The sequence below is a fragment of the Triticum dicoccoides genome, chromosome 7A, assembly GCF_002162155.2.
Source record: "Triticum dicoccoides isolate Atlit2015 ecotype Zavitan chromosome 7A, WEW_v2.0, whole genome shotgun sequence".
NCBI classification, from domain to species: Eukaryota; Viridiplantae; Streptophyta; class Magnoliopsida; order Poales; family Poaceae; genus Triticum; species Triticum dicoccoides.
In genome coordinates this window covers 556,654,130-556,673,704 of record NC_041392.1, presented here as the reverse complement: position 1 = coordinate 556,673,704, position 19,575 = coordinate 556,654,130, and the positions used below count along the sequence as shown (strand labels likewise).

The 19,575-nt window shown below is 39.2% G+C and overlaps 1 pseudogene; it reads right to left on the bottom strand.

The window, feature by feature from the left end:
• Positions 1-11,437: 11,437 nt before the first annotated feature.
• Positions 11,438-18,316, bottom strand: LOC119331496 (annotated as a pseudogene).
• Between the last annotated feature and the right edge of the window lie 1,259 nt (positions 18,317-19,575).

Below are 19,575 nucleotides of genomic sequence, written 5' to 3'. Positions count from 1 at the left end.
TTGTCATCGGTATGTTACTTGCCCGAGATTCGATCGTCGGTATCCTATACCTAGTTCAATCTCGTTACCGGAAAGTCTCTTTACTTGTTCTGTAATCCATCATCCCGCAACTAACTCATTAGTCGCAATGCTTGCAAGGCTTATGTGATGTGCATTACCAAGAGGGCCCAGAGATACGTCTCCGACAATCGGAGTGACAAATCCTAATCTCGAAATACGCCAACCCAACAAGTACCTTTGGAGACACCTGCAGAGCACCTTTATAATCACCCAGTTACGTTGTGAAGTTTGGTAGCACACAAAGTGTTCCTCCGGTAAATGGGAGTTGCATAATCTCATAGTCATAGGAACATATATATAAGTTATGAAGAAAGCAATAGCAACAAACTAAACGCTCAAGTGCTAAGCTAACGGAATGGGTCAAGTCAATCACCTCATTCTCCTAATGATGTGATCCCCTTAATCAAATGACAACTCATGTCTATGGCTAGGAAACATAACCATTTTTGATCAACGAGCTAGTCAAGTAGAGGCATACTCATGTCATCGGTATGTTACTTGCCCGAGATTCGATCATCGGTATCTCAATACCTAGTTCAATCTTGTTACCGGCAAGTCTCTTTACTCTTTCCGTAATACATCATCTCGCAACTAACTCATTAGTTACAATGCTTGCAAGGTTGCTTATAGTGATGTGCATTACCGAGTGGGCCCAGAGATACCTCTCCGACAATCGGAGTGACAAATCCTAATCTCGAAATACGCCAACTCAACAAGTACCTTCGGAGACACCTGTAGAGTACCTTTATAATCACCCAGTTACGTTGTGATGTTTGGTAGCACACAAAGTGTTCCTCCGGCAAACGGGAGTTGCATAATCTCATAGTCACAGGAACATGTATAAGTCATGAAGAAAGCAATAGCAACATACTAAACGATCGGGTGCTAAGCTAATGGAATGGGTCATGTCAATCAGATCATTCAACTAATGATGTGATCCTGTTAATCAAATGACAACTCTTTGTCCATGGTTAGGAAACATAACCATCTTTGATTAACAAGCTAGTCTAGTAGAGGCATACTAGTGACACTCTGTTTGTCTATGTATTCACACATGTATTATGTTTCCGGTTAATACAATTCTAGCATGAATAATAAACTTTTATCATGATATATAAGGAAATAAATAATAAATTTATTATTGCCTCTAGGGCATATTTCCTTCACCGATGCACTAGGTATGACACCTAGATCGGATATGAACTCCTTCATCCAGACTCCTTCATTTGCTGCTTCCGAAGCAGCTATGTACTCCGCTTCACATGTAGATCCCGCCACGACGCTTTGTTTAGAACTGCACCAACTGACAGCTCCACCATTCAATGTAAACACGTATCCGGTTTGCGATTTAGAATCGTCCGGATCAGTGTCAAAGCTTGCATCAACGTAACCATTTACGATGAGCTCTTTGTCACCTCCATATACGAGAAACATATCCTTAGTCGTTTTCAGGTACTTCAGGATGTTCTTGACCGCTGTCCAGTGATCCCCTCCTGGATTACTTTGGTACCTCCCTGCTAGACTTATAGCAAGGCACACATCAGGTCTGGTACACAGCATTGCATACATGATAGAGCCTATGGCTGAAGCATAGGGAACATCTTTCATTTTCTCTCTATCTTCTATGGTGGTCGGACATTGAGTCTTACTCAATTTCACACCTTGTAACACAGGGAAGAACCCTTTCTTTGCTTGATCCATTTTGAACTTCTTCAAAATTTTGTCAAGGTATGTGCTTTGTGAAAGTCCAATTAAGTGTCTTGATCTATCTCTATAGATCTTAATGCCCAATATGTAAGTAGCTTCACCGAGGTATTTCATTGAAAAACTCTTATTCAAGTATCCCTTTATGCTATCTAGAAATTCTATATCATTTCCAATCAATAATATGTCATCCACATATAATATCAGAAATGCTACAGAGCTCCCACTCACTTTCTTGTAAATACAGGCTTCTCCAAAAGTCTGTACAAAACCAAATGCTTTGATCACACTATCAAAGCGTTTATTCCAACTCCGAGAGGCTTGCACCAGTCCATAAATGGATCGCTGGAGCTTGCACACTTTTTTAGCTCCCTTTGGATCGACAAAACCTTCTGGTTGCATCATATACAACTCTTCTTCCAGAAATCCATTCAGGAATGCAGTTTTGACATCCATCTGCCAAATTTCATAATCATAAAATGCGGCAATTGCTAACATGATTCGGACAGACTTAAGCATTGCTACGGGTGAGAAGGTCTCATCGTAGTCAATCCCTTGAACTTGTAAAAAACCTTTCGCAACAAGTCGAGCTTTGTAGATAGTAACATTACCGTGAGCGTCAGTCTTCTTCTTGAAGATCCATTTATTCTCAATTGCTTGCCGATCAACGGGCAAGTCAACCAAAGTCCACACTTTGTTCTCATACATGGATCCCATCTCAGATTTCATGGCTTCTAGCCATTTTGCGGAATCTGGGCTCACCATCGCTTTTTCATAGTTCATAGGTTCATCATGATCTAGTAGCATGACTTCCAGAACAGGATTACCGTACCACTATGGTGCGGATCTTACTCTAGTTGATCTACGAGGTTCGGTAGTAACTTGATCTGAAGTTTCATGATCATTATCATTAGCTTCCTCACCAATTGGTATAGGTGTCACAAAAACCGGTTTCTGTGATGTACCACTTTCCAATAAGGGAGCAGGTACAGTTACCTCATCTAGTTCTACTTTCCTCCCACTCACTTCTTTCGAGAGAAATTCCTTCTCTAGAAAAACTCCGAATTTAGAAACAAAAGTCTTGCCTTCGGATCTATGATAGAAGGTGTACCCAACAGTTTCCTTTGGGTATCCTATGAAGACACATTGATTTGGGTTCGAGCTTATCAGGTTGAAGCTTTTTCACATAAGCATCGCAGCCCCAAACTTTCAGAAACGACAACTTTGGTTTCTTGCCAAACCATAGTTCATAAGGCGTCGTCTCAATGGATTTTGATGGTGCCCTATTTAACATGAATGTGTCCGTCTCTAAAGCATAACCCCAAAACAATAGCGTTAAATCTGTAAGAGACATCATAGATCGCACCATATCTAGTAAAGTACGATTACGACGTTCGGACACACCATTACGCTGTGGTGTTCCGGGTGGCGTGAGTTGCGAAACTGTTCCGCTTTGTTTTAAATGTAGACCAAACTCGTAACTCAAATATTCTCCTCCACGATCAGATCATAGAAACTTTATTTTCTTGTTATGATGATTTTCAACTTCACTCTGAAATTCTTTGAACCATTCAAATGTTTCAGACTTATGCTTCATTAAGTAGATATACCCATATCTGCTTAAATCAACTGTGAAGGTGAGAAAATAACGATATCCGCCATGAGCCTCAACATTCATTGGACCACATACATCTATATGTATGATTTCCAACAAATCTGTTGCTCTCTCCATAGTACCGGAGAACAGTGTTTTAGTCATCTTGCCCATGAGGCATGGTTCGCAAGTACCAAGTGATTCATAATCAAGTGGTTCCAAAAGTCCATCAGTATGGAGTTTCTTCATGCGCTTTACACCGATATGACCTAAATGACAGTGCCACAAATAAGTTGCACTATCATTATCAACTCTGCATCTTTTGGTTTCAATATTATGAATATGTGTATCACTACTATCGAGATTCATCAAAAATAGACCACTCTCCAAGGGTGCATGACCATAAAAGATATTACTCATATAAATAGAACAACCATTATTCTCTGATTTAAATGAATAACCGTGTCGCATCAAACAAGATTCAGATATAATGTTCATGCTCAACGCTGGCACCAAATAACAATTATTTAGGTCTAATACTAATCCCGAAGGTAGATGTAGAGGTAGCGTGCCGACCGCGATCACATCGACTTTGGAACCATTTCCCACGTGCATCGTCACCTCGTCCTTAGACAATCTTTGCTTAATCCGTAGCCCCTGTTTTGAGTTGCAAATGTTAGCAACAAAACCAATATCAAATACCCAGGTGCTACTGCGAGCATTAGTAAGGTACACATCAATAACATGTATATCACATATACCTTTGTTCACTTTGCCATCCTTCTTATCCGCCAAATACTTGGGTCAGTTACGCTTCCAGTGACCAGTCTGCTTGCAGTAGAAGCACTCAGTCTCAGGTTTAGGTCCAGACTTGGGTTTCTTCTCCTGAGCAGCAACTTGTTTGCTGTTCTTCTTGAAGTTCCCTTCTTCTTCCCTTTGCCCTTTTTCTTGAAACTGGTGGTCTTATTGACCATCAACACTTGATGCTCCTTCTTGATTTCTACCTCGGCTTTTAGCATCGCGAAGAGCTCAGGAATAGTCTTATTCATCCCTTGCATATTATAGTTCATCATGAAGCTTTTGTAGCTTGGTGGCAGTGATTGAAGAACTCTGTCAATGACACTATCAACAGGAAGATTAACTCCCAATTGAGTCAAGTGATTATGATACCCAGACATTTTGAGTATATGTTCACTGACAGAACTATTCTCCTCCATCTTGCAACTATAGAACTTATTGGAGACTTCATATCTCTCAATCTGGGAATTTGCTTGAAATATTAACTTCAGCTCCTGAAACATCTCATATGATCCATGACGTTCAAAATGTCGTTGAGGACCCGGTTCTAAGCCGTAAAGCATGGCACACTGAACTATCGAGTAGTCATCAGCTTTGCTCTGCCAGACGTTTATAACATCTGGTGTTGCTCCTGCAGCAGGCTTGGCACTCAACGGTGCTTCCAGGACGTAATTCTTCTGTGCAGCAATGAGGATAATCCTCAAGTTACGGACCCAGTCCGTGTAATTGCTACCATCATATTTCAACTTTGCTTTCTCAAGGAACACATTAAAATTCAACGGAACAACAGCACGGGCCATCTATCTACAATCAAACATAAACAAGCAAGATACTATCAGGTACTAAGTTCATGATAAATTTAAGTTCAATTAATCATATTACTTAAGAACTCCCACTTAGAAAGATACCCCTCTAATCCTCTAAGTGATCATGTGATCCAAATCAACTAAACCATGTCCGATCATCACGTGAGATGGAGTAGTATCAATGGTGAACATCACTATGTTGATCATATCTACTATATGATTCACGCTCGACCTTTCGGTCTCCGTGTTCCGAGGCCATATCTGTTATATGCTAGGCTCATCAAGTTTAACCTGAGTATTCCGCGTGTGCAACTGTTTTGCACCCGTTGTATTTGAATGTAGAGCCTATCACACCCGATCATCACGTGGTGTCTCAGCACGAAGAACTTTCGCAACGGTGCATACTTAGGGAGAAGACTTATACTTTGATAATTTAGTGAGGGATCATCTTATAATGCTACCGTCAATCAAAGCAAGATAAGATGCATAAAAGATAAACATCACATGCAATCAATATAAGTGATATGATATGGCCATCATCATCTTGTACTTGTGATCTCCATCTCCGAAGTACCATCATGATCACCATCGTCACCGGCGACACCTTGATCTCCATCGTAGCATCGTTGTCGTCTCACCAATCTTATGCTTCCACGACTATCGCTACCGCTTAGTGATAAAGTAAAGCATTACAACGCGATTGCATTGCATACAATAAAGCGACAACCATATGGCTCCTGCCAGTTGCCGATAACTCGGTTACAAAACATGATCATCTCATACAATAAAATTTAGCATCATGTCTTGACCATATCACATCACAACATGCCTTGCAAAAACAAGTTAGACGTCCTCTACTTTGTTGTTGCAAGTTTTACGTGGCTGCTACGGGCTTAGCAAGAACCGTTCTTACCTACGCATCAAAACCACAACGATAGTTTTTCAAGTTGGTGCTGTTTTAACCTTCGCAAGGACCGGGCGTAGCCACACTCGGTTCAGCTAAAGTTGGAGAAACTGACACCCGCCAGCCACCTGTGTGCAAAGCACGTCGGTAGAACCAGTCTCACGTAAGCATACGCGTAATGTCGGTCCGGGCCGCTTCATCCAACAACACCGCCGAACCAAAGTATGACATGCTGGTAAGCAATATGACTTATATCGCCCACAACTCACTTGGGTTCTACTCGTGCATAACATCAACGCATAAAACCAGGCTCGGATGCCACTGTTGGGTAACGTAGTAATTTCAAAAAATTTCCTACGCACACGCAAGATCATGGTGATGCATAGCAACGAGAGGGGAGAGTGTTTTCTACGTACCCTCGTAGACCGGCAACGGAAGCGTTGACACAACGTAGAGGAAGTAGTCGTACGTCTTCCCGATCCGACCGATCCAAGTACCGAACGTACGGCACCTCCGAGTTCTGCACACGTTCAACTCGGTGACGTCCCTCGAGCTCCAATCCAGCCGAGTGTTGACGGAGAGTTTCGTCAGCACGACGGCGTGATGACGGTGATGATGTTCTACCGACGCAGGGCTTCGCCTAAGCACCGCTACGATATGACCGAGGTGGAATATGGTGGAAGGGGGCACCGCACACGGCTAAGGAACGATCACGAAGATCAACTTGTGTGTCATGGGGTGCCCCCTTGCCCCTGTATATAAAGGAGGGAGAGGGGGAGGTGCGGCCGGCCCTAGGGGTGCGCCTGGAGGAGTCCTACCCTCTTGCGTTGTTGGAAAAGGAAAGGGGAAGGAGAAAGAGGAAAGGGGGGCGCCGCCCCCCCTTCCTTGTCCTATTCGGACTAGGGGGGAGGGGGAACGCGGCCTGCCCTCCTCTTCTCCCTTAGGGCCCATGTAGGCCCATTTACCCCCGGGGGGGTTTCGGTAACCCCCCGGTACTCCGGTAAAATCCCGATTTCACCCGGAACGTTTCCGATATCCAAATATAGGCTTCCAATATACCAATCTTTATGTCTCGACCATTTCGAGACTCCTCGTCATGTCCGTGATCACATCCGGGACTCTGAACAACCTTCGGTACATCAAAGCACAAAAACCCTAATTACGATCGTCACCAAACTTTAAGCGTGCGGACCCTACGGGTTCGAGAACTATGTAGACATGACCGAGACTTGTCTCCAGTCAATAACCAATAGCGGAACCTGGATGATCATATTGGCTCCTACATATTCTACGAATATCTTTATCGGTCAGACCGCATAACAACATACGTTGTTCCCTTTGTCATCGGTATGTTACTTGCCCGAGATTCGATCGTTGGTATCTCAATACCTAGTTCAATCTCGTTACCGGTAAGTCTCTTTACTCGTTCCGTAATACATCATCCTGCAACTAACTTATTAGTTGCAATGCTTGCAAGGCTTGAGTGATGTGCATTACCGAGAGGGCCCAAAGATACCTCTCCGACAATCGGAGTGACAAATCCTAATCTCGAAATACGCCAACCCAACAAGTACTTTTGGAGACACCTGTAGAGCACCTTTATAATCACCCAGTTATGTTGTGACGTTTGGTAGCACACAAAGTGTTCCTCCGGTAAACGAGAGTTGCATAATCTCATAGTCATAGGAACATATATAAGTTATGAAGAAAGCAATAGCAGCAAACTAAACGATCAAGTGCTAAGCTAACGGAATGGGTCAAGTCAATCACATCATTCTCCTAATGATGTGATCCCGTTAATCAAATGACAACTCATGTCTATGGCTAGGAAATATAACCATTTTTGATCAACGAGCTAGTCAAGTAGAGGCATACTAGTGACACTTTGTTTGTCTATGTATTCACACATGTATTATGTTTCCGGTTAATACAATTCTAGCATGAATAATAAACATTTATCATGATATAAGGAAATAAATATTAACTTTTATTATTGCCTCTAGGGCATATTTCCTTCATGCTGTCTGTCAGCAAACGACAAAGAGCCCTTCGCCGTATCCTATTCAGCCAGATTTATTGCCGTCTGCTGGCGGACGGCAAAGGCCTTTGCCTTCAGCCAGGCATGCCTTTGCCGTCAGCCATGGAGGACGGCAAAGTGCCTGATTCCTGTAGTGAAATGGGAGCATGCGTAAAGGTTTATGCAGGTTCAGTCCCTCTTCTGTGGATGTAATACCCTACTGCTATGGTGTTCTTAGCTCTTGGCGTAAGATACAATGTGAGAGAGTTGAACCCTCCGCCCGGTGCCCTCCACCCAGCTTATATAGAGTGCGCTAGTAGGGGTGTCATAACAGGCTGGTATTAATGTTGTTCATGGCGCATGCATGGCCGACTGTTCATGGATATTACTACTAGTAACTACCGTATTTAACTAGAATACTCTACCATTGGGTAACAACGGTAACTAAGACATCATGGGGATCGTGGTATCCTAGGTCGTAATAGTCTGAAGTTCCGACTGCTCCTGCCTTCTTGGTAATCGACTATGAGTGTTCCATCCATGAGGGGGTGTAAGATCCGACTGTTAGGACTTACCCTGATTGCGGGCAGCGTGGGGGGGCTCTAGCCTTTGACGTCTTGGGTTGTAGCCTTACTGGGCCTGGTCGATAGCCCCTTGGCCCATCGTATATTGGATTGTATTCTTGTTTGCCTTGGGCCTTAGGCTGGGTCATATGTATGTATGGGCCTATCCATTGGGTATAACCCCGTCAGTATCCTCCGAGTCCGTTGAGGTCTCGTAGCTGAAATCGATTGTTCATCATCATGCTTGACTCCAACTGTGTGCATTCAGGTAAGATTTTGACTGTTTGATGGACTCATTTATACCGGTTGGTTAACCGAGAGGTCTCAACGAAATCTTTTGATCATACCTCTTGGAGGCGAAGATTGAGCAATCTGGGAAAAAATATTGATACCCGTTTATCAATCACTGCGGAAGAGGGATGGCTTGTGGTCCGACTGTAGGCGTATCATCAAATTACGAGTGGTGGTCCGAGATGCTTGGGCTTGATTGGATCAAGTTTTTCGATTGGGTGGATTGTCGACTAGACACCTTTCTCCAGAACCAAGTTTGCGCAACCATGCGTTCAATTTTTTCCTAAGGAAAATTCGACTCGAGCTACAGGGGATGACCTGGGAAATCCTTGCACTACACATAATGGATATGTGACGAGTGTTGTTTCACTCAATTTTCGTCGAATGCGCTGCACTCAGAATATCATCGAGTTGACACACCAGATTTTTGGATTCGGACATGATCTTGTTAGTCGAATCGATGCAAGTCCCTTAAGCTGACTGTAGTCTTTTTCCGATTAGAGGGCGAATCATCAAAAGTCAACATTACAAATCTTTCTGAGTTGTCATGTCTGTATCTTTTGCGTGTTGTTAGACCACCCTCAGACTAGTTCTTGAGGGCGGATTCCTCGGCTTCAGAGCTAATGGGTTTTAAATGGTGACCGTCTGGAGTCCCATGCGTTTGAATGACGATTTGGCCCACTTGTCAGTTTTTGTCACCTTGTGTGAGTCGTTCCTTGGCATCCCGCCAGACTAGGCGTTGTTCAAAAACGTATGATGCAAATGTCTAGAGCCAACAATGTGTTGGGCCTCCGCCCGCCCGGTGCAGATGGATTGAGCCGACTCTCGCCTACACAATTCATATGTATTGCTCATTGCGATCACCTACAAGAGAATGAAGCGGGCCGGCCCATTAGCTTACTCCAATTTTGGAGATCTTCTATCAGTTCCAGGAAGCTTCGCATCAGTTTCATGTTTTTCTTTCAATTTTTAGTTTTCATTCCTTTTGTTTTTTATTTTCATTCCTTTTTCTTCATATTTTTTCTTCTATCCTTTAATTTTTTATTTTTTATTTAAAGGAATATGTAAACATTAATCGATTTGTTTTTCCTTTAACTAAAGTAAATGTAACGAGTTATATGTTTGTGTTTCTTTTTTGGATTCGTGCTTTAAAAAAAATCCGTGAACACTTTAAATTCATGATTTTATTTTCAAATTTAAAAAAAATCACTTCCTAAACCTTTTTAAAATTTGTGAATATTTTTCAAATTACCAAACATTTTCAAGTTCGCGTTGTTTCTTCAAATTTATGATTTTATAATTTCATGAACATTTTAAAATTGGTGAACGTTTTTTTAACATCACATGTATTTTAAAATCGTGATAATATTTAAATTAGTAAATATTTTGAAATCATGAGCATTAAAATTTTTTGTGATGTTTACAAATTAGTGAACAAGTTTCTAACTCGTGAATTTTTTTTAGTTCATGAATAATTTTCAATTCACGAATGTTTTCAAATTATAGTTCCAAATTCGTGAGTATTTTCAAAATTTACTCTTTTTTTCAAATTTGTGAATATTTTAAATTCGTAAACTTTTTAAAAGTTCTGAAGCTTTTGAAAAATCCATGAACATTTTTAAATTCATGGGCATATTCTAAGTTAAACTAAAACCAACCAAAAAAACGGCGGTAATATATAAAAGGCAAACACTAAAAGCCACTGCTAGGCATCGGTCCGTCTATCTGAATCGCTTAATCTGTCGCTCCATGGGCTGTTAGATGAAGGAGGTTAGCGCCATTGGATCGGTCAGCGAACATGATTGTCGTGACGACCGGCTACTGTAACACACCTGGCTATTGTCGTGAAACAATTTAAATGAATTCAGTACATTCATCAAAAAGATGTGAATTTTTCCTAAAAAAATTGCGAACAGTTTTTGAGAATTTAATGAACATATTTACAAAATTTTGTGATCATTTTTTTGGAGACATTGAACATTTCTTTAAAACAAGAACATTTATTTATATTTTTAACATTTTTTGAAAGCATGATATTTTTTCAAATGTCAAAGATCTTTTTCAAAACATGAACATATTTTGATTTTTTTTATAGAAACATGGACATTTTTAAGTATGCGAACATATTCTGAAAACTCAAACTTTTTTCCAATTTGAATATTTTTTGAAATCACATACTTTTGTTCAAATATGTGATTTTATGAAAAGGCAAATATTGAAACAAAAAGGAAGAATAAAAATAGTAAAAACTGGCAAAAAAAGAAGAAGCTAAAATTAAATCATTTTAGGAACCTTCGAGAAGATTCCCAAAACCGGTCAGCAACTGGGATACCAAAGATGGAGAAATAGTAACCTTGGTGGTAGAAGATGAAAATTTAAGATCAAAAGTATATCAGTCTTTGAGCTTACTAAGATAAGTGCTCCTTGCAAACTTATTTTTCAAGAGGCCAAAGATAAAATCTATAAATGGATAGTCCACATATTTTTCATATATATTCTTCAGAGAATTAAAACATACATTCTTTCATGAAAAAAATTACATTTTGCGCTCTTTTAGAAAGATAATAGCCTTATTTTGGCACAATAAGATAAATATCTTAACAAATTATTTAAAAACTCAACACCAAGGGATTTATTCCATGCATAAACCAATATCATCGCCGCAACCTTGCGACCATTATTATGCATTACATATGCTAACTACTTCTTCTTGGCTTTACACTCTGCTACTCTTGCCTCTGTGACCTTTAGGGCTTCTCCATATATGCTCACCAGCTGAAAACCAGTTTCATTATTATGAGTAACGACATAGCAATGATGCTTTCATCAATAATCGTAAAAGAAATACACATAGGCTATGTTGTGAATTTTATTCTTACTTTATCAATTTCTTCAAGGGTTATTATCAGTGGTGGGGACATCGCTATCAAGTTCCCAAGAACCTTAACCACCATACCACATTTCTTACACTCCGCCCCAAAGGTTTCACCTATGCCTGAAAATGGCCAATAGAATCATTAGAACTTACTATGTGCAGATGTACAGTAATAGGCCGAGTTAACGATGCATGTTCAGATGAAAAAAAGGATTTTACTTCCCTACAAATATTGGGGCCGAATCTCATGTTGGAAATATAAACAACAATATAATACGTCGTTCCATTCTGTAGACCACCATCAATATGCTATTGACATATGTCTGATGTAGAGAACATGGAAGGAACAAATAAATCATATGAATTCACAAATTTATAAAATCCTTTAATCATAACCCCTCAAACTTAAAAACAAAGGAGACTTATCTGACATGAACAAACAAAAGTGCACTAGTATTTTGTGCAGCACCCAAGTGAATTAAAATCACTCAAACATAATTCTCCGTTGGTCGCGCTAACATAGGTCACCATCTTTAGGATTTACCTCCTTTCCATGGAAAATTAAAGGAAACTTGAGGAGTTACTTGGGGTTCAAAATTTACTCTCCTAGAAAATTGGCTTGCATTTTGTCCAAGAACATGGTTAGGCTTTACTCCCTCCTTTTAGGTTTACAAAGCCAACACACATTTTGAAATTTTATCTACCAACAATTAAACAAATAATATATAAGTTGTTGGGCATAAAAAATCCTTCAAGTGGAAACATTTTTCAAATGCGAATTCAATATATATTTTATATGACATATAGTCATTGTTTATTACTCAAATTGATGATCAATGTTGGCCTCAAAATGCATGCGAGCCTTGTAAACACAAATGAGGTAGTAGTAACTTGGCATCTCAATCTACTAACATAAAGCTTCAATTTAAATAGTTGGCATGTACTTATAAGCTAAAGCTTGTGTGAAATACACATAACATATTTTCTAACCTAAGGACACACATTCTTAGTTATCATCGTGCTAAAACTCCACATGACATTGGAGAAAAGACGATAAATGGCTAAATATGAGCACGTAGCTACTAGTACTTACCCCACTCAAAAGGGAATAAATCATATGGTAATTTGTTGTCAGTGAACTCTGTTGCTATCAGCAATCCTACACCACGGGTCTGCATACAAGAGTACACTAAATAAGCCATGTTGTTACATGTTTAAATAAGGCAGGTAATTTGTGCATGAGGAATGGGTGCATTAGGTGTAACATGGAAATGTTTGATAAATATGAACATGTAGATGAATACCTCCCAAATAATTGGACTTTCCGCTGCAAAGGCCTTGATCCCCTCCTGGAATCTTTGAGCAACATGTGATACATGACCAGGAATATCTCTTTCCCTAGCACCAACAATTTTGCAAAAAATTCATTAGAAACAAATGTCCCTACAGTGGCTACATATGTTTTGAGAACAAAAAGGGAGTGTACCGATAAATTTTTAATGCTTCTAAAGCCACAGCACACGAAACAGGATGTCCAGAGTATGTAAATCCATGAGCAAATGTACCTATGATAAAAGGCAATAGCTCAACATGTCTTCATTTATTAAAACTATATACAGAGAAAATGATTACTTCATATAATGGCATTTAACTTACCAAGCTTATTGCTATGAGAATAAATTACATCTGATATTTCCCGGCTAACAAGTATTGCTCCAATGGGGGCATATGCAGAAGAAAGAGCCTATCACAATGGATTAACAATAATCATCTTGTATCAGAGCACACATATTCATTGGTGCTGGTAGTTTGGTACTAGAGAACTCACCTTTGCCAAGGAAACAAGATCTGGCTTGATGTCATACAAATCAGATCCAAACATAGCTCCAACCTTCCAAATCCGGTAATGACCTGGAATGGATAGTGGTAAGTTTAATACTTTTCCGCCAGAAAAGAATAGTATTGTTTCTTCAACACCCTATGTCTCACTCGTTGAGATACAAAACATCAACATACCTCATCAACTATGAAAAGGATGTCATGCTTCTTAACAACTTCTTGAATCTGTTGACAAACAACCAAATAACACATAATGAACATGCATAATGCAATTTTGATGTCGAGTGAATAGTAGAACACTAATCTTAGCAACTCTCTGAGCAACTATAAAAATTTCCACATATGGATAATCTTAGCTCGATATTTCAAGGTGACATTAAGTAAATGAATCTATATGGATTTCTACATGGAAAATACAACTTTGTCTTAGAACATGCATAACCACCTTCTCAAAATATGTTTTTGGAGGAAGGATGACACCACCAGCACCAATTACACGTTCAGCAATGAAGGCAGCGATCTAAGGGGAAAATAGATTTGATTAGCAAAGTATGGTATCAGTTATAAGCTTTGAGAGAGCTATACCGTGTCTGGTCCTTCTTTGAGGATCAGATTCTCTAAATTATTCGCAAGTCTAGTTGCGAATTCTTCTTCTGTCTCACCTGTCACCCCAAAAAAATCAATTCATAAGAAAGTTGCACTAGGTTAATCATAGATCAAAGTTTCGAGGTGTACCAGGGAGATGGAAACGCCAGTAGTGAGGGCAGTCTGTGTGTAGAACAAAATTTCCTGGCAGATCAAAGTCTTGGTGCAACTTAGGAATACTAAAGATGGATAAGGAATCAACAAAAAATATATAATATGAGCTAGTGATTTGAATACTAAATTTCTTGTTTGGATATATTTTATTTCAATGTTCTTTTTCGAAAGGGCAATACCCACCCAGATAGACTAGCTGATATGTATGTTGTTCCATGATATCTGCAATAAACATTAAGCATGATATTAAAAGCGACTTCTTACAATACCATCACAAGTGTATCGATATGACTGTGTTGGGTGCATTTCTTTGAGGTCTATGAAGATTGCTCTTTATAGAAGATCAATTAATAGAAATAACCATGGATATATCTTACGATTGTGATCGTGCAATGATTTTCTTCTTCTTTGGCCTCCCCAATGCATTGTTATAATACCATACTAGCTTGACCTACAAAAGAATTGAATATAAAAATATGGAAGTGGCGTTATGAGATCAACAAATACGGGGAATGAACACAATATAATGTTCATGAAATCTGTATTTATTATGTCTCTTCCATCCAACACATGTAAGCAATGGACATAAACATAATGTAGGAAAGAAATTAGATATATAGTGACATTCTAGAAAAAGTACAAACAATAAAGCAATTAGTAATGTAGTAAATAGATGTAATATAGTAAATGGATGTAAATAGATACTATCCTAATATTTTATAATGTCCAATCCGTTGCTAGTTCGAGAAATATAGAGATACTATACTAATGCAAAAGCATGATGTTTGAACTATGTGCAAGTATCGAGTAAACCTTACAAATTACAATCTTCCCTATCTATCGGAATGTTACAATATTTCATGAAACATAAAAAAACTTGTGAGTGATTCGAATTAAACTTATGCACACAGATATCTATAAGATATATACATTTGGTAAGCCTTTTAGAAGTGAATCATGCCATCAGTATATAATGTGTAAACCAATGTGTGGTTCTACAGGCCAATGATTACATATGTTACTTTGGGTGAATTTTTTGCACGTATCATCTCCATTTTCAATTATGATTTTAGCCTAAATCATTTCTACCATATCTCTCAACAATTCCTCCTTTTTTTTGCACAAATTCAATTTTGCACTTAGAAGTTTCAGACTGTAACTCGACATTCTGGTATGTCTTTTAACTGATATAATTATTCCTTGTGTAAACTGCAGGACTGGTTGGTACTTTAACAATATTACCTGAGAGTCATTTGCTTCCGAACCACTGCAGGTAAAGAAGACTTTCCCCATTTGCCTGGCAGTGAAAATGCTAATAAGTTCGTTCGCAAGATCCTGCAAGTAGCAGCAAGGCTCCAATCATCAGTGTTCATAAACTTCCTTGATGTGTAGAACAAAGCTAAGTTAGCTACCACTTGTTCCATATTTCATTGATGTTGCTGTAAGAACAAAATGGAATGAACAAACGATTGATAAGATGCCAAAAATTTACCAGAGAGGGTCTTGTTGTATGGTTATAAAAGGAGTGGTAGAAAGGCAACTTGTTCAATTGCTCTGTTGCAGCTTTGACTAATCGAGGCTCACTACCACCTGTAAAATAGCATTAGTGGTATATAAAACAAGCCTAGTTTGCAGTCAATTATTCATTACTCTCTCTGTTGGATTATGTAAGGCACACAAGCCTTCTAAGATCTACCTTTTACAAATAGTTCAATAATATGTTCATTGTATTACATAATTTGATACACTTCATTCATTTTGAAAAGAATATTTTCTAAGACTGTGGTTCATACATAGAACAAATAATTCTGTAGAATTTGGCAGTCAAAGTTAAACACTGAAAAAGCGTGGGTGCGTATACTATAAAGTGCATGCACTTGATGCATGCCATCCGACAATTTCCTTTTTTTTTGCGGATGACAATTTCCTTTTGCTAATGCGATATAAGATTGGAAAATAGATAAAATGAGAAAATGCAACTACAAAATGGAAACCGGGGTTAAAGCAAGTTGTTAAGCTAAAGAATAGCAGTACAACAAATATGGAACCAAAGAGTTCAATTGTATACGGATGTTCTTCCTATCACAGAAGCCAAACGCTAGAACATATCCAATATTAACTAACTAGCTAGCATGCCAATCTGCCAGAGAGGCACAATGTCAACATCCGCAAGTTACAAATATCTTTGTGCTGGATCTGCATAACTTTTAATCCATCCAAACTAACTTAATGAATCAATTAGGAAATTCTCTTATTTTTTGCACGAGAGAATAGATATTTTCTTCCCATCCCCAGACGCACACTTCCTCCCCTTGCCTCTCCTCTCCACCATCAGGCCAAACTCAAAGACTAGCCTAATGGGTGAGGACGGCCCCACATTATATGTTCTTCTCCCCATCATCAGTTTTTGACGTGGGACTAGACCAAACTAAAACTTCATTGGTGCACTTGTTGTTCGTAACAGAATTATAAATGCACATCCAAAAGCATGCACATATACCTAAAGCTGTAGACAATAATCTTGCAAGGGCATCCAGATACTTGTTCCCGTTGGCATCATAAATATAACAGCCCTGCATATATACGTAACTTAGTAAGAATGCTTGCTACCACCTCCGTTCAGAGCCAAAGGATATCCTAGTACATGTTATGTCAGCCTTCTTTCAGTTAAATGATTTATTAATAAGAAAAAAAATCGGTTACTCAAGTGAAAACAGTATAATTAGATTTGGGATGCAAAACAAGTTCAACATTATATTCTGTAAATTAATACTGACATATTCATACAATACTAGAAACCCTCCCTCACCATTACAATTTTATCCCAACAAAAAGAATCCCTTCAGGTTAGATAAAAAACAATGGGTAGTAAAATACCTCTGCCTTGCATTTATATAAACTTGCAAGGATTATGTGCCACACCCAGAGTCCAACTACTATCTACTAAAGGTAAACTGCACGCGGAATCCCCCCACCCCATCGGTTTCCTCCAATTGTTATATCGGCATACCACCTTTTCATTTTGAGCAATCCCGCTGTTTATTTTTGTTGCCCGTGGATGATAATAATAGAATGTTGCTCTCTCTGGAGCTACATCGAGAAAAAAAATCTTAATGTACTTGTTGCACAACTAAAAGGCGCGAACTCTATTCCTACTGGCACATTTACTAAAAATATTATGTATAAAGGTATACTTCCGTAATATTGTGTTATTAGGTGGAAAGGAGATATTAGTTGTCACTTATGCTTGTGCTGGAAGAGAATCAGTGTAGAAACATTTGTGTTTTTTGTTTCAATGCATGTGGAACATCTATGTATGAACAAAGTTTATATTATCACTCTTTTATTTCTTTGTCATCATTCATCAATAGTTAGTTATGCTCGATGTTCGTGTCCACTACCTTATTGAACATCAAAACATCTATTTGGTTGCAACACACAGGCACCTTACTAGTAATATTAATAGTACAACCAAACTTATTTTATAGCTGCACCCAGACAAAACACCACTCTCTTCTCCATAAGCACAACAGTGCCATGCATAGTCCATCTATTTCCCCTGCCGACTTTTCCCTTGAAGGTTTGTCAGGAAACCATTTACCTATGATTATAAAGGTGTTCCTAGTAAAGTTTTACCATAGGATTTCTTTTTGAGGGTTTATGGTAGTCACACAAAAAGGAAATGTTAAAGTTGCAGGTTGAAAACAATGCCCATGCATATATCTAAAGCATCATCCGTTATCCTCAATCAAAAAATAAAACAAAACATCATCCGTTTAGACGTTCCAAGAGAAATAAACCGAAGCAAAATGCCATATGTGCGCATATAGAACCTCAGATCTCTCGATAATCAATGGCGGTGAGATTGCGGTCTGCCATCCGGCTGTGAACGGTGCCAGCATGGCATGCTCCTTATCAACCCTAGTGAGAACAAAATAAGTAAATCACCAACAACCTGTAAATAATGCAGATCATGCATGCATAACGCATACACTATCAACTATTTTCTCTTATCATACCCATGTTCCTGAACAGATTCTGACCGTTCGGAAGCCACCTGATCGGGCCGAGGCATCTGACTGGAGTAGGCCACGAGGAGTCGTCATCTTCCCCAAGATGAATGTTGGCTCTCGCAAGAGTACTTGGAGTAATACATGAGGGGACGCTCACCTATATATAGTGTAGCAACAGACTTGCTAGTTGGCGAGCGCAGCCTGGCAGCAATTTCGTCAAACGTCGCGACGTAGATAGTCTCTGTCTGGTATCTACGTACGCCCACGGCACCTCGGCCTTACCCTTGACCAGCTTAACCGCGATCAAGCCGTTACGTGCACGTGATTAACACTGCTGGCCGCGCCGCCGCTTGACGTCTTCTGATCTTGCTGTTCCGCTCCACATCTTCCAGATTGACGGGGAGAAAATTCTAAGGCCACAGCTACGGCAAATGACGCCGCTCTCAAGTGCCAGTTGCCAGTTACAAATGCACACCTTCATGTTTAGTACTCCCTCCGTAAAGAAATTAGTGATCCAAATGCTCTTATATTTCTTTATACAAGCAGTAGCTAGCTATTTTGCCTCAAGGTTTTCTTTTGAGTCATCAACTAATGAAGTCCATGTCGATTTATTAGACTAATGTTGAATAATCGAGTTTATGCAAACGACTAGTACCTCCACATCATCATCAAGTAATGATGATGTACCTCCATATTTTGTTTCGGTTCCGCTTCCCCACCTTAGTTTGCCTTCTTCAAATCTGAGCCCAACGATAAGTTTCTAGGCGTGTCTTTCTCTTGTATGATTCTCCAAACTAACTCATCATAGATGAAGGAGTGTACGTACAACCACATACCCCATATGTACAACATGCTATGTCCATTGCATTGGAAAACTTGTGTAAAACACTAAGAAAATCCTGCAAATTGATTAAATAATATTTGTCCATGGTGTAATTTCCTAAATTCATTTTTGGATAGTACCATCATGTCTGGCATGTCGATTCAGTCAAAATGGACATATGTTTTGCCTAATTCGTAGTTCGAGCGGAGACGATGAAGTAAAGGAATTGTGAGTTTGATGACTTGATGGCATTAGTGATGATATAGTCCCATGCAAGTTTTCCCTGCAGGATTGGATTGCTCATTTTGTCCCAGAATTGGGCATCTCTATTTTGGTACGGACATAAGTATTACAATTAATTACTACTCTGTAAATCATAGTGTCATTTTGACTACATAGGATCAGCGGCAGAAACTTTTCATCCAATGTGGATGAGTGCAAATTTAAGCCTGGCGATAACTTTATCAGTGTTGTCATTTTCCACACTAATTCATCTCCCGAAACAGGCTCTACCACCCCGCTTTTATAA